This window comes from Martes martes, assembly GCF_963455335.1.
Source record: "Martes martes genome assembly, chromosome: 5".
Taxonomy (NCBI): domain Eukaryota; kingdom Metazoa; phylum Chordata; class Mammalia; order Carnivora; family Mustelidae; genus Martes; species Martes martes.
In genome coordinates, this window is record NC_137892.1 from 67,880,364 (window position 1) to 67,886,363 (window position 6,000).

The window sequence follows — 6,000 nt, forward strand, 5'->3', positions numbered from 1 at the left end:
TCTTGTTTATCTGCCATCATTGAGGAAAAAGTAGATGTTCATGTGATGTAAGTTTATTTTTGAATACCTTAACCAAAAAAAGCTATTTTGCTGATATTACAATATTTAACTTCTTTTTGGGCCTTTGTTTCTGGCCCTCCTGGAGGAAGATTGAATAGATTTACCTTCTTGCCTGAAGTAAGTGAAAAGCAGGGGAAAATACAAGAAATAATGGTTATCAAGATATTAGACATTAGATAATGATCTATGAGAGATAATACACCAGTGACAGGAGTCCTATAATTGGCCCAGACTTACTGTCCTGAGACAGTTTCTAGGTTATGGTGCAGGGAGAAGAACCCAGGCCAGAACTCAGCAGTCTCCTTCAGTATAAGGGGCTGAAGCCAGAAGTCCAGGCAGGCCAGATAGTTAAGAATCCCTGGGACAAGAGTACCAGAAAGGAGAGAGATGCACACAGAAATTCAGAGGTCTGCTCAGGGTCCTCTTGAGGATTCAGCTGAGTACTGACCCATCATGCAGATATACAAATCAAATGCAATGGAGGGAAGAATCCCTCAAAACAGGTAGTGTCAACAACCTCTCTGGTTCACCCACCACAGGGAATAGAGCCTTTTCCCGTCAGATGGGGTAGAAAATGTCATTCCTGGGTCATCATGTGAGGTGGTCAGAAGCTTTTTTCTCAGTAACAGAATAAAATTAGTTTTATTCTAAATGCTGGTCTGGTCCTACTGAAAAAATCTTCAAAGTAAAACCGGGAATGTACAAGCAACTTGACTACACTCCAGAATAAATCTAAACAACACAGTAAATATTTGGCACCTGGCAAGAAGACCAGCAAAGTAATAGGGAAATACAACTCATAATAAAGATAAAAAATGTATCAATAGAAATGAACCAAAAAATGACACAAATGATAGATTTAGTAGAAAAGGACATTAAAATAGCAATAGCTATATGCTGTATATCAAAAGGCTAAATGAAAGAGTCAACATATTAGGTAGAGACATGAAGTATATTTAAAAAGACCCAAATTGAAATTCTAGAGATGAAATCAACAATAAAACAAAAAACACACTAAGTCCTATTCATGGCAGATTAGATATTACAGAAGAGTAGTGAATTTGAAGGCATAACAATAACAACTGTCCAAACTTAGAAAAAAAAAAAAAGAGAGACAAATCTGCAGTATAATTGGAGGTTGCAAGAGCTGCCTCTCAAAAATTGCTAGAATAAGTAGACAAAAAGTCAGTAAAAATATAGAAGACTTCAATAACACTATCAATCAACTTGGCCTCATAGATACTTATCGAACACTCCAGTTAATAACAACAAAATACACATTCTTTTTAAGAGCACAGAAAACATTTATCAAGACAGATCATATAATGAATCCCAATATATTTAAAATAATTTGAATCACATAAAATATGTTCTGAAAACAAGGGATTTAAATTAGAAATCAACAGAATTATATTGCTAAAATTCCCAAACTTTTAGAAAATGAAGAAACATAATTCTAATTAACCTAGGGGTTCAAGAAGAAATCACAAAGTATTTTGAACTGAAGAAAAGGAAAACACAACATATCAAAATTTGTGGGATGTAGTCTAAGCAGGATTTAGAAGGAAATTTATAGCACTAATTAACTACGTCAGAATAGAAGTGAGGTCTCAACTCAACAACCTTAGTTTCTACCTTAAGAAACTTGTAAAAGAAGAGTAAATGAAACCCAAATAGGTAGAATAAAGAAATAATAATGAATAGATTACAAATCAGTGACACAGAAAAGAGAAAAACAATAGAGAACAAATTAATGAGGTAAAAAACTGAGATCAATAAAATTGATAACCATCTAGCCAGAATGATCAGGACTGAGAGAGGTGACATCACTACAGATTGTAGAAACAGTAAAAGGATATGGGAGAAGAAGGAACAGCTTTTTGACAATAAAATTAACAACTTATATTAAATGGACACATTTCTTGAAGGATACAAATTACCAAAGTTCCTTCAAGAGTATAATAGGTAACCGAAATATCCCTATAAGCTACTAAATTCAGGTCTATAGTACATACATCTCACAAAGAAAAACCCAGCCCAGATAACTTCACTGGTAAATTCTACCAAACGTTTAAGAAAGAAACAATCCAATCCCATACAAACTCTTCCAGAAAATTGAAAAGGAGAGAACATTTCTGCTCATTCCATGGGGTCAGCACTACTCTGACACCAAAACCTAACAAAAATATTAGAAGGAAAAAAAAAAATCACAAACGTAAGTTCTGGCTCCTGGCCAGAATTCTGTGTGTGATCTTCCAGGTCTGACCATAGCTAATTACAAAGGCTTAACCTAATAGCTGTCACAGGAACGAGCTGCTACCTCCACAGTGGACTTGCATGGTAGTCCCTGGAGGCTCCTCTGGTTGGCCCTGCTCTTATGCAGAGATGCATTCCTAGCCCAGGTGCCTCCACTTAGGGCCTCTTTAGTGGAAGCCTTTGGCCAAGGCCTTCTTCAGGCACCTCTGCCAATATCTCTCTTTTTACTGGAAAGAGGAAGGGGGAGGACTTAAAGACATTTTTCTCCACTCTGACTTACTGCTCAGTACTTTTCCATTCCTGGCCTTTTCCTCTTCCCTAAGTCCCACTCTCTGAGTCCACAAAATGGCAGGAGTCTTTTGAATGGGGTTCCCTCAACAGTGAGATATTTCCCCCACTCTGTGCTGATATATCTGACCCTCGCTGGCTTTGTTCCTGGGAAAAAAGGTGTAACATAGAAGGTGCTGGCATTTTCTCCTGTTTAGTCTTTCACGTATACTGTCAGAGTAATTGATTACAGGCTTGACTATTACTTTCATTCTGGCTTTTCTTACTTGACACCTGGCAGCTAAGCTCCTTCCAGCTCAGCTCAGCTATTAAACTAATATCCTTCTTGAGCATAGTTGCAAATTCTTAACAGATTTTTAGCAAATCGAATGATATAAAAAAAGATTATATATTATATCAAATGAGGTTTATCCCAGGAACGCAAAGCAAGCTTAATATTTGAACATTAATATAATCAATATATTTCACTATATTAACAAACTTAAAAAAAAAACCCTATGATCATTTCAAAAGGTGCAGAAAAATCTTTGACAAAATTCAATGTCCATTCTTAATTCAACAACAATAACAACAACAAAACTGTTAGCAAACTAGGAATAAAAGGGGAACTTCCTCAACCTAATTAAGGGCATTTATTAGCAACATAGAGATAACATCATACTCAAAGACAAAATTCTTTCTTTCTAAGATCAGGAACATAACAAAGTTTTTGTTTTTTGCTCTTCTTTTTAAAGTCACGCTTAAACTGGATATTCAAGTTAGTGCGATAAGGCAAGAAAAAGAAAGAAAAAGCATCTAGATTAGAAAAGAAGAAGTAAAACTGTCTTTATTCATAGATCATCTATGTTTTATGGAAAATCCTACGGACTGTACCAAAAAGCTGTTAAGACTAGTAAGTGAGTTTGTAAGATTGCAGGTTACAGGATCAACATACAAACAGAACTGTATTTCTATATACCAGCAACAAACAATCTGAAATTGAATTTAAAACAATATCATTTACAATAGCATCGAAAGGGGGTGCCTGGGTGGCTCAGTTGTTAAGCATCTGCCTTCAGTGTGGGTCATGATCCCAGGGTCCTGGGATTGAGCCCCTCATTGGGCTCTCTGGTCAGTGGGAGGCCTCCTTCTCCAGCTCCCACTCCCCCTACTTGTGTTCCCTCTTTCACTGTGTCTCTCTCTGTCAAATAAATAAATAAAATCTTTAAACAAACAAAGAAACAAACAACAACAAAAATAGCATCAGAAGTATTAAGTATTTAGGGATAAATCTGACAGAAGATAAGTGAAGCCTCTACATTATAAACTACAAGATACCAATAAGAAAAATTAAAGATTACCTGAGGGGGAGTCAAGATGGCGGAGAAGTAGTAGGCTGAGACGACATCAGGTAGCAGGAGATCAGCTAGATAGCTTATCAAACCATTGCAAACACCTACAAATCCAACAGGAGATAGAAGAGAAGAAGAACAGCAATTCTAGAAACAGAAAATCGACCACTTTCTGAAAGGTAGGACCGGTGGAGAAGTGAATCCAAAGCGACGGGAAGATAGACCGTGGGAGGAGGCGCCGGCTCCCGACAAGCAGCGGAGCAACGGAGCACTAAATCGGGACTTTTAAAAGTCTGCTCCACTGAGGGACATCGCTCCAGAGGCTAAACCGGGGTGAAGCCCACGCGGGGTCAGCATGGTGCCCGGTCCCGCAGGGTCACAGAAGGATCGGGGGTGTCTGAGTGTCACAGAGCTCACAGGTATTAGACCAGGGAAGCCGGCTACAGAGACAGAGCCAAGGAGTGAGCTCTCAGCTCGGGGTTACCTTGAACCAGTTGCAGGCTGGGTGAGCTCGGAGCGCGGCCAGAGGACAGGGAGATGGGAGTGAGTGGGCTCTTTTCTCTGAGGGTGCACTGAGGAGTGGGGCCCAGAGCTCTTGGCTCCTCCTGGCCGGGGACTGGGAGGCCGCCATTTTCATTCCCATCCTCCAGAATTCTATGGAAAGCATTCAGGGGACAAAAGCTCCCGAAAGCAAACCCGAGCGGATTACTTAGCCCGGCCCCTGGCAAGGGCGGTGCAATTCCACCTCGGGCAAAGACACTTGAGAATCACTACAACAGGCCCCTCCCTCAGAAGATCAACAAGAAATCCAGCCAAGACCAAGTTCACCTACCAAGGACAGCAGCAGAATTCCAGAGGAGGAGAAAGCAAAGCACCGAACTCATGGCTTTCTCCCCATGATTCTATAGTCTTGCGGTTAATCTAATTTTTTTAATTTAATTTTTTTTTCTTCTGCTAAATTTTTTTTAACTTTTACCCTTTTCTTTTTTAACGCTTTTTAACTAGTTTATCATATATATATATATATACACACACATATATATGTATATATATATTTCTTTTTTGTATTTTTTCTTTATTTGTTTTCTTTTTTTAATTTTTTTTTCTTTTTTCTGAACTTCTTCTTATCCCCTTTCTCCCCTCCACAATTTGGGATCTCTTCTGATTTGGTTAAAGCACATTTTCCTGGGGTCTTTGCCCACCCTCTTAGTGTTTTATTTGCTCCTTCATATACGCTTATCTGGACAAAATGACAAGGCGGAAAAACTCACCACAAATAAAAGAACAAGAGGCAGTACTGAAGGCTAGGGACATAATCAATACAGACATTGGTAATATGTAGGATCTAGAGTTCAGAATGACGATTCTCAAGGTTCTAGCTGGGCTCGAAAAAGGCATGGAAGATATTAGAGAAACCCTCTCTGGAGAGATAAAAGCCCTTTCTGGAGAAATAAAAGAACTAAAATCTAACCAAGTTGAAATAAAAAAAGCTATTAATGAGGTGCAATAAAAAATGGAGGCTCTTACTGCTAGGATAAATGAAGCAGAAGAAAGAATTAGTGATATAGAAGACCAAATGACAGAGAATAAAGAAGCTGAGCAAAAGAGGGACAAACAGCGACTGGACCACGAGGGGAGAATTCGAGAGATAAGTGACGCCATAAGACAAAACAACATTAGAATAATTGGGATTCCAGAAGAAGAAGAAAGAGAGAGGGGAGTAGAAGGTATATTGGAGAGAATTATTGGAGAGAAGTTCCCTAATATGGCAAAGGGAACAACCATCAAAATCCAGGAGACGCAAAGAACGCGCCCCAAAATCAATAAAAATAGGTCCACACCCCATCACCTGATAGTAAAATTTACAAGTGTTAGTGACAAAGAGAAAATCCCAAAAGCAGCCTGGGAAAAGAAGTCTGTAACATACAATGGTAAAAATATTAGATTGGCAGCAGACTTATCCACAGAGACCTGGCAGGCCAGAAAGAACTGGCATGATATATTCAGAGCACTAAACGAGAAAAACATGCAGCCAAGAATACTATATCCAGCTAGGCTATCATTG